Source organism: Ceratina calcarata, unplaced genomic scaffold (genome assembly GCF_001652005.2).
Source record: "Ceratina calcarata isolate Rehan_Ccalc_2016 unplaced genomic scaffold, ASM165200v1 scaffold165.2, whole genome shotgun sequence".
Classification (NCBI taxonomy): Eukaryota; Metazoa; Arthropoda; class Insecta; order Hymenoptera; family Apidae; genus Ceratina; species Ceratina calcarata.
This window is the reverse complement of record NW_017137815.1, coordinates 482,792-494,117: the sequence shown is the minus strand read 5'-3', so window position 1 is coordinate 494,117 and position 11,326 is coordinate 482,792.

Sequence of the window (11,326 nt, the reverse complement as noted above, 5' to 3'; positions counted from 1 at the left end):
AGGCAATTGTTTCACGCGTTTTCTTTCATTCAATTACCTAATTAGATCTTGAGTCACAGAATAAATGAACTTTCGAACCCTTATCATCATACACAGGGAGGTTCGAACAAACTTGAACTGAAATCGATTCAGGAAGATTCTGTTTTCCTACCGTTATGCGTGTAGAGTTTCATACCATAGTGAGTCATAGTTAAATAAGAGAGGTCGGAATGAAATTTTATTGAACGTAATTCCGGGTCAATTGCGTATAGATATTTTATATTATGTAACGATTCGCCTTCGAAGTTGGTTAAAGAATCACAGAAGAGAGAACGATTTTCGCTTCTATCTCGTTGCGATTATTACATGGGAATGTGAAATTTCTTCAATTTCTAATCTAATTCATTTTTACTTTTATTGCCTTTGTATCGATAATAACTTTTTAATACTATATTTGAATAAAAATGAAAGGTACGCTCGTCGAATTCGAGCAACTTGAACGTTTAAATATAGTCGCCCTCGATTATTAATATGTACTCGCAAGTATTCCAAAATTAACATTTACATCGCTTCGACCCGATTCTTCTAACAGATCTTAATACTTGTATTCTTTAAGCGTAGAGTTAGACAGTCGTATTCGATTTTTAATACTGTATCTCCTTCAGAATTTTTCTAGTCTGATTCTAGTTTACTCTTCGTACTACTTAAGTAGAACTGTGGTTCACGATTCTATTTAAGTACTATAATACTTAGGCTGAATCAACGATCAAAGTCTGCTCTTTTATCAATTTGTACCATTTGATTCTTAAAAATTATTAGTTTTATATCTCTGTATTACACTTCTATCTAGTAGAACTACATCCAAGAACGTAAATCCACTTTGCCAAGAAAATTTTCTCCTGTTATCAAAGTGTATGGGGATGATTTGATATCCCCAGAAAGCAATTCTCCGCTATATTTGATCCGCGAACGAAAGAAGGAGGTCCTCCGGTGAGAAAAAGTGAGAAAATTAATCGTCGTTCTTCTCCTTAAACGACGTTCTGCTCCTCATCCGTGGCTGTGCTCGCAGATACAAATAATTTTTCGTTTCTAAATCATTTCCAAATCGTTTCTGGCGATGTAGTGTAGTCGACCGTTTCATCAGTAAATTGTTATCCGCCAATGATCAATTTTGTTTATCCCGATTTAATTATTTTCTATTAGACCTCCCCCAGCACTCGAGATCACAGATTTATTTCATTCTACGAGTTTTGATAAGATTCGTCCGTAAGATCGGTTTAGCCGACGATAAGCATTATCAGTGCCTGGCACGTGCTACTATTTGTGCTAAAGAAAATCTCGTTATCAGTTCACCGTCGTCATTAGAGGAAATCTCTTGCTTTTCTGTGATCCGATTTATTTGTCTTTCTAATATCAAAATGTGTATAACGATCAAGTTGACTGACGTTACACAGGTATATGTATTACCACCCTGTTATCAGTACATTCACAATCTCCATAATGAAAAATATAGATGGTCGTGGGTTTTTATGTTCCCACGAACAAAACTTATCATCTTTACTTAAAATTACGCGTTGTACGTACATAGATTTTATTATAAATACATTAGATTATTGGGCAAGGTTCGATCGCTTTGCCTCTCCGTTAATTTTCGCGAAAATTAATTGGGTGGGCCACATGCGCTATCGATGGAAATTAATTAACTCGGACACGGATATACATATATCTATACATACTATATAGATACTGCTGTTGTAGCATGTGTCCCTATTTCTCTACAGTCTGCTGTATCCTTCGTCATTAGTTTATAATCTGTACAATCTGTAAAAATCCAATAAGTAGCGAACTCTGTCGAACGACGCGAGGCAGAATGCAGAAATTCTTACTTAATAGGATTTATCGTAACTCGTGACTCGTGTCCCAATGGTTGACGATGAATAACTTTCGTTTTGCGTTCTATCACCTTGTACGTACTTACACACAGATGAGTCAATAAGAAATATTACGATGTTTGGTCAATGATTCTATCATGCTGTGTACGAAATGATTATACGACGAAGTGCATTTCTTTCAAGCTTTATACCGAAATCAATGACCAGTGGATAATTTTCATAATATTTGCTACTGACTCGGCCTGTATATTATACATAGGACAAGTAATAGATACATACTGGAACGATAAGTCTCCGAACGAAGGCACGGCGACCGCGAGCGATGACTCTCGCCTCCGCGTTTTAATTGCTTTCTTAATACGCGAGTAGCTTTTGCCACGGTCGCGAGCTCGGAACGGGAACAAACGTCCTTCACCTTCCCCTCGAAGCTCGTTGGTATGCAGTATGCACCTATACGCGTATAACGTTAGTTTCTGAATTCGCGTCGACCAGCTTGGTCGCGCCGACTCGTTCCTATCTCCTACGCGATTCTCTACGAGATCGCTCACCGCTACATTCGTAATTCTATAATTCATCGTAACTCGGCGTGCGCGTGTCCGATTAATCGATTTCGCGTGCCGGATTAACCTCGTGACCTTACGTCTCCGTTCGATCAGTTTTGTTTCTCAGTCTCGAGCTCTTCTCGACTCGGTGCTCTCTCAACCCTTTCCACCGTGGAAACATTTCAACGTTTCCCTTTGCAATCTCTATCATAAATGTTATTGTAAAGCGACGATTCATTTTAACCAGTTTAACAACTGTTCCTTACGAGATGAATTGATGTACGTAGCGATTTATAAAATTGATAAATATCGTGCCAGCACGTTTACACATTCCACGCGTACAAAAGTTTTAATACGATTCCGCAGTTTGTCGCCCTACGTATTCTACTCGGCGGTTTAAGTAAATTGCGTAGATTATTCTACCGAAAGATGAGACATGCGTGAGATTCGATTTTCGTGCCGATATCGCGCTGGATCGAAAGGATCATTTTGTACGGTGAAAAGTTTGTTTTATTGGATCCAGCCAGCGCACGTTCATTGAATTCAATCAAATATCCAGGTATCCATCGCTCGTTTATAAAATTTTGATTAGGATTCATCGTGGCTCTCCCCAATCAATTTTTTCCTTTGCGATAACCATAAAAACTATTCCAGTCATTTTATCAAATTTTCTTTTCCGCAAATATTCTAGACCTCTAGCAAGTAATTAAACCTGACTAGTTATACATATCAAAGTACGTGTTACGAAGCGATTTAAGAGTAAGCGATTGACTGGTTCAGAAAACGAGTGAATCGTAGCTTAAAGGGTAGCGAAATCGATCAGTTCCGCTTTCACGCGATTTTAACAATTGTCAATCGGCACTTGATTGTTGAAACGAATAACAAACGACGTGGCAATAATTTTTGTACATAACAGTGTCTTTTTAAGAGGATTCCGTTCGATTTTCCATCGGCATTGCGGTCGTTCTCTAAAAACGCGTTTCCTGGCATCGCTTCTCGTCGTTACGTGAACAAAATCGTCTGCATTGCTGTTGAAATAGTTTTTCGAAAAAAGAATTATCAGTGGGAGAATTTGGCTCGCGCAAACCGAAAGCGATCTCCTTTATTAACAAGAGGATAATATATACGCGTCCCAGCCCAGAAGATTATATCTCTCGTATAATTCACCGTAAAACTTTTTACATTTATCGTTGATTTATCATTCTCCTGATTCCTTTTAATAGCCATGTTTGCTTTTAAAACTTCCAACTTAATCGCTTGAATTTATGCTAATGGGAAAATTAGGTAATACGAATATTTCTGAACGGAGGAATTAAAATTCTAATTACGAGACGTTTTTACTGCATCATTGGTAGAGTCCGGATAGTTGCGTTTTTGCGACTATTCCAAACGAAACAAGCTGGGAACATGTAGCGTAACAGGCTACGAAAATTGTTGTTAGAACGGAAATTTTCGTGAAATCCTCTAAATAGAATTGGCAGTAGTATACTTGTCGGGCTTGGCCTTGTGTATTCTCATACATCTATACATAGACCGTTTCTGCCCCGTTCGATGTTACAACACCGATACGTTTTTAAGTGTGCAGGCGAACAATCGTAATGTAACAATGGCAACGTCTACTCGATCGTATAACAATAATTGCAAAATGATATGTGGTCGAAAATTAGGTACGTTCAGTTTAGTTTTAAAGCTGATTTCCTCGTCTTCTACGATAGTTACATATTTATGCAGTTCTATTCATACAATCGACTGGCTAATTAATCACTTACGGTATTCGAATACATAGAATAATCAATTGCTTGCTACTTCTATTTCTATGAATTTCCGAGATCAGAGACAGTCCGTTCGATAAACGAGTTTTCGTTCCACTGATGAAAGTACGTTTAATACAATTTTTGTGCACGATAAATTGTCATACACACCTACACATGTACACACGAGTTTCTATCTACCTACATACATCTCACGCGATCTTTCAACATTAATTAACGTGAAAAGAACGAATGAAAGAAAGAGTGATGTACACCCGTCAGGATTGAAAGATTCTATGTTCGTCAATAGAGGATTCAAGCTGTCTAATAAGTTTTTATCGAACTCGAAACCGTGTATATTATATTTATAATAAAAGAGAAAGGTACATTTTTATGGGCTATTCTTTCTTATTCACTGCTGCTGTTACTGTTGAATAAAATTTCTGAAACGAAAAGGATCCGCGAAATGTCCGTTTTTTGTATGTTTAATACAACTAGACTGTGAATTTTTATTTGTTCGTAAAAAGGAATCACGCGATAATATAAACACGCGTGGAAAGCATTTAATACGAAAAACGTAGAAAATACCCGAAGTAACGCGTAATAATATACATTGTATACATTATACCTAATGTTTAAAGAGTACAGAGTAACGAGTGAAGGGAATATTTCTTTAAACAATCTTGTTTGTAACAATTTCATCGTCATCGTAAATTTATAAAGGAAGTTTGTAAGAAAGCGTGCGATACGATGGGTATTTCTTCATGTTTGAATAATATGAGAGACGACGCGAACGGCGTACCCTATTGTATAATATTTAATAGAAACAAATTTTGAAAGGGGCGGGATCATAAAAATAGTTTGCAACGACGAGAAGGGAGGCAGCCTTTAGCTTATACAATAATATAATTAAACTAGTTACAAAGCAATAATTAAAACGGAACGATTAGGGGGAGCTCGATTATTATCGTTAACGATTAAACGTCAGCTTTTCACATTTCGCCGTTTCTTTTCGATTTCGATCACCACTTTTCAATCGCCCGTAAGGAAGTACCTATGAATAAATAAATAAACTGATAAATACATGTATATGGATGAATATAAATATAAATAAATGAACATATTAAATATATTGTGAAGAGAAGTGAGTACGGATCGAAGTCGCCGAATTGTAAAACGAGAATACGAGGTTGCGAATTCGGCCTCTTTGACAATTCGAATGAACAAATAAATGATCCGCAGACAATACGGGTCAATTGTATATGTATAAATATAGTTGATAAATAAAAGTAATACTATAATTGCAAATCGTGGATAAAGTGGGTAAGCCTGTCTGTGAATAATAATAATAATAATAATAATAATAATAATAATAAAAATAAATAATAAATAATAATAATAATAACAATTAATATCAAGAGTATGTAAAAGTATATATAAAAAAATATGGAGATGTGTTTTAGGCTATTTGTATTTAAACTATTATATATTATCATAATTTGATGCTGATTGTTTACGTATGCCAATCCCCTGTCCATCGAACACCCCCCCCCCCAAAGCCCTTCAAACCTCCACCGGTACTTACGAGTGATTACGATAAATAAATTAATTAAATAGTTAATCAGCGTTGTTTGTTCATTTAATCGGTACACGTTACACCTCTGTTGTATGTTACTTTACAGGAGACCTCGATTTTTCTACGATCGTTCAAACACGTAATTCGTATCGAGGTAGGTGATCTGTTAATTACTACCCATTAAATATTCATCGCTTCGTGCTTGTACAATCATCGATAAGGGATGCAATTAAGGGATGCGCTAAGTGTCTCGGTGAACCAACCATTGTTCAAGCTATTACTATATACCACACTGTGTATGTACGCGTCACCTATTCGGTTGCCAGAGTTTCTCGAATCGAAGTCAACTCGAAATTGACTTGCCATGTTAGCCGGCGCGCTATAAAGGAGGAAACTACGTGCGGCCACGACTTTGAGCCGCGCGGGTGACACGATTTTCCAGATGTTATTAACAATCAGCAGGGGAACAATCGACAAGAAATGAGGCGCGGGAGGCACTAATCGTGTTAGATACAGCGTACTCGGTTCGCGAGAAATTAGACGTTGTACGCGCTTAACTATAGACTTCAACCGCGTCTAACAACTTTAGCTGTCGTCTCGTTTCAACGAGTGCATCTTATGGAAATAAAATATAACGCCAGGAATTTTTGAGTTAGGTAAAGAATAATGAACGGGCGCGAGGTTCTCGGGTTTGATCGTCATTTTCCTTGAGACACATATTATACGCGACTTGAAACGCGCTCACGCGATGAACTACATAACTCGTACCGGAGCTAATTCTTCAATTAAACCCAGTTCCCTCCGTCACCGCGTCGGAGACCACGAGATATCATTAATTGATTCGTAGACGACGTCGCCGTTGAGAGCGACGTCTTATCAGCGATTTCCTATGGAATTTCATGTCTCGCGTGTCGATAAATCTATCACGAATCGCATCAACTCGAAGGAGATTCGATCAATTTGCAATTTACAATGTCGCGCATGCACTTTCGCAAATTAATATCGGTTACCGTAGTAGTAAATCTCTTGTCGTTCGCCAGCCGTTGCAGCTCGTGTAATAACATTTTTACTGCAGTTCTTTTTTTATCAGCACTAGAGGCTCGTGTAACGCTGAATATAAATATTCAGTAACCTTGTCAGTCGGCTTGTAAATTGTATCTAACTGTTATCCGGAGTTACATAAGAGATGCGAAACTTTTGTGAGAACGAATGTTTTTCCTTTTCTGTTATGAAACCAAAACAGTCTGTCGAGCGATCTCTCGATAACTCGTAATTCCTATTCGGTTTTCAACCGAATGCGTTGCACCCGTCGTTATTCAAGCATCAGAGATTATTCTACCGCGCGGAATAAATTTGTAGGAAACGATTGCGAGGAGTGTCTTGGCTTTGGTAAACGGAGAATTAATTTTAGGAGCTTTACTCAACCGGTTGACGACTGATAGAGCATAGAGCAGCGCCTATTCTATTGTATACATAGTACATTGCGCAACAATGTAACTAACGTTACTATTACTCCTTCGGTTCCTCGTACGTACACAAGTGCATGCCATGTATATATATTTATGCATGTAATTATATAATGGCGCGAATGCCATTCCAAAGGCCGAACTTGGATCGATGTCTAAGCACTCCGCTCTGATCTCTCCTCTCGTCTTCTTACCGTCAGTCTCTCCTCTGTCAAAACGGTACAGATCCATCGATCGCGATCCATTAGTTTAGTTTCGCACGGTGTTCGCACGCCAGTTCATTTTTGCACAGTATACATCTCGGAGGGCAACGATCTTTATCGGCAGTTTAAAAGCATATCTGCGTACATCGAGTTTATAAATATTTTCAATCCATTTTTACCAAAGTGTAGGAAGGTGTGAAACGACGTGAACGAGTGTCCGTTCTCTGTGGTTCTTATCAATCACTTTGCGGGATTCAATACAATTTTTAACACTATTTCTACTGGCGTTCTTTTTTCTCAATTAAATGTTTGACTTTTCCTATACTGGTCGTTAAATTAATTAAACAAATCGAGGAAGATACTAACTAATGATAATAATTTTAGGCGACAATTTCAAAAGGTGTCTTTTTACACCGTTTGGTAAAAATAGTGTTAATTACGGTTATACTTAAATGCTACAAACAGTACCTAATATGACGAATAGACGTTTTTCGATGTACCGTTAATAAAGAAGTTTATTGCTACGCATACACGAGGAAATTGTTCTTGCTGATGTCTAAATTCCTCATTGTCAACGGGTTGTGAGACCGAGTAATTGATACATTCACATTGTTTCTATGATTGCTCGCATAATACCAGGATGACTCGCCGATGATCTCGCATCTTTTGTGCTAGAGGAGAATAGAGCAGAATGGAACGTGTAGAATCCGAGATACTATTTAAATTGTATCCCCTTTCTATCTTCATAAATTCGTTTAAGAGAATGAATGGAACGCGTCTACGGTTGAAAAGATTCCGCAGAACGTCGAATATCGAGCCGGTTCGATGAATTTATCCTTGATCCGTATCCTCGTTCTTGCGTAACGTTCGAATTCAACGTGATCGAAGCTTAAAACGTCCTTTCAGCCGTTTTATTCATCGTGAATGGTGAATAAGAATCGTCGCTCCAAAACACGCTTGACTGTTATTTGACGAAATTCTGTCAGCCGATTCTCTTAAGTAAACTTATGTCGCATCTTCCAATTGATTTTAATACCCTCGTCGCTTTCTTTGATATCGAACGAGCGCGTTTGGTTAAAAAGCTCGAGGGATACGGAATCTTTATAATTTTCAAAAGACCGACGGCAAAGAGGACGATAATAACGAGGGGATAAACATTAAGCGCAAGAATAAGCTTTAAAGGTCCCTTCGCACATACACTTAACTTAATAAATATGTTTATCGGTTCGCTGGCTCTAATTCTATATCGGGTGACCGGGTCTAGTGACGTCACTCACGATTCCTCCAACGTCACGTCGCGCGTCGTCGCCGACGAGAAAATAGTTAATTGGCCGTTAATCGACCTCCATAGCTTCTCCATTAACTCTGCTCAACGACTTGTTCCCATTTTTCCAAATCGGATTCCTTTTTCTCTCTCTCTCTCTCTCTCTCTCTCAACTAATTGCTAATAAATCTGTGATACCTGAGACAGTCAATCTCAGATACCATAAATTATATTCCACATTTTTATATTCTATGCTTGTTACTATAATCAATACCCATAGATTATACGTGTACGATTAAACAGTTATCGGTCTATCGATTCAGGAATAATCGCTGGCTGTCATCCGATACAGCTAGATGCATACACATATGTATGTGTATGTACGTAGCCACAAATATCCGGTAGACCGCAAAAACGAAACGTTTCGCATCGACTGTCACCGTGTTGAGGCTGGTATATAATAAGTGTTCCTGATAGATTCGACTGGGCATTGTCAACTTTCCCTTCGTTTTATATTCCTATCGAGCCGCGGGAACGAATTTAGATTAACGGGTACCGGGTCCGAAAATTCATTGAAAAAGTTCCTCTTACCAATCCACCTGAACAGAGAATGCCTGTCGATTCTCTCAGTTTTAAACATGGAAATCGAGGTGGAAAAATTTCGAATCAAATATGTAACAATGCAATATAAGCGAGATACGCGTTGCGTTATTATTATGCAACTACATGCCACGTTACATCGCGTTGAATATTTGAACCGGTTCGATTACGGTTATTAAATTTTTAATCGACCCTACCGTTTAATTATACGCTTCGCCATCAACAATATATACGTGATCTGGGGCTTCTATATGCATCGGCGTGCATCTGCACGCGTGTCCAATTCATAGTTAATCGTTACCGCGATCAGCGTTATCGATCGACGATCGGAAGAAAAATTAGGACCGGCTGGTATCTCGTTTATCTCGTTAACCGCTTATCGTGCTTAAGCATTTTCTCACCGTTTATCTCGAGTGTATCGCCGGCCAAGTAGCCAAGACACGATTCTTATTGATACAAGATTTCTTTTAACTCGGTTCTCGAGTGGATCAGTGTTTACTTATCGTGTTGCACTTGAGAACTTATCTGCTCTGCTATTAGTAGAAAACAGAGTCTCGTTTGTAGGAAGGGGAACGTCGTTCAACACACATACATGTAATTGGAGAAAATTACTTTGATATTCCGGATTTACGATTGAGAGAGGAACGTAAGTAAATAAGGGAATGATAGTAAGTAAATCCATTTTAAAGGAAAGAGTATTATCGTTCCTCAAAGGACTTTACAGCTGGGAATAGGGTGAGACAGGGAAACGTTTCGGCGGTATTGATTTCTCAAGCCCGGGACAGCTCTCTTGCTCATCTGAAAATTCCCGTTTCATCCCATTTCTCCCTTTACCAATTTTCCACCTGCTTCTTCTCTCACTGACGCTAATCGTCAATTCTAATATAGCGTAAGAGAAATTAGGAGCTGGCTCGTCCAAACAGAGTCGTACAACGCCAAGAGACAGTCTCTAATCTCTAATATTTAAGGAACCACTGAATTCCTTTTTAGAAAATTAAATGTATTGTAAAAAAAAATGACGGTGTAAGAATTACAGAAAATTTAATGTGAAAGTTCAGCTCCCATTTACCGCGATATAACACGAGCTGTGAGGCTTTGTTAGAAGGATACAAGCGTTTATTAATAAATAAGCGACGCGGTTTTCTTTGAGAGATGCGCGGGCATCGGCTTTTATAAATAAACACCGGTTTATTTGCCGTGGCGTGTCGCGGCTCCCAAGGAAAAAACCACGATCGTTAACGTGTTTAGTTTACTTTGAAAAAAAAGGGAGGGAATCGATTTTATGGGATTTTACAAAAACAAGAAAAGTTAACATTATTGTGAGAGTAAATGGAACGAAATTCGTAATATTTGTTCAACACCTCCATCAGTTTGACTTGTGCGATGAATTCCGTGTTGAATATTGCATTCGGTTATTTCGTCGATTAACAATGATGTTCGTTGGCCGTTAAAAACCCTCGTTGAGGATAAATCAGTGGAAAAATCGGAGTGTAATCGGTGTTAATTCGTCGTTTAAATTGTTGATTTAAAGTCAGCAGCATGTCAGTTTTAAAGGTAAACTCGGCTTAAAATAAGTGTCCCAAGGCGGGTAGGTAAAGCGAACACGTAACATAACGTGACGCGGTTCCATGAAAATCCTCGCCGCCTGGATTAAATGCTCTTTAAATTCGATTCTGATTAAATTCGAGGGGGTAATAAGATTGCAGCGCAGCGGTAATAACACGCGCGAGAAACACACGAGCGTTGCCGTGACGGGAATTGGAAGGGAACCGTGGAAGTGTATCGCGGAAGCTGAAACGACGTTAAACGATGAAATAATAAAGGGGGTTGAAGCTAGAGAATCCAGTCGCTAAGAATACGCGTACGTATAGAGACGGAACGGTTTACCGGGTCACGGTCCGTCTATTTTCTGATTCGACTACTTGCGTATTTTCGTCTACCGACCACCACCGCTGCGACCCGTTCGCTCTTTAATTTCCATTTAATAATTAATCTCCCAGTTGTTGTGTGCCTGACGTTAAGCAAAACGCGTTCCAGGATAATCAATGAATTT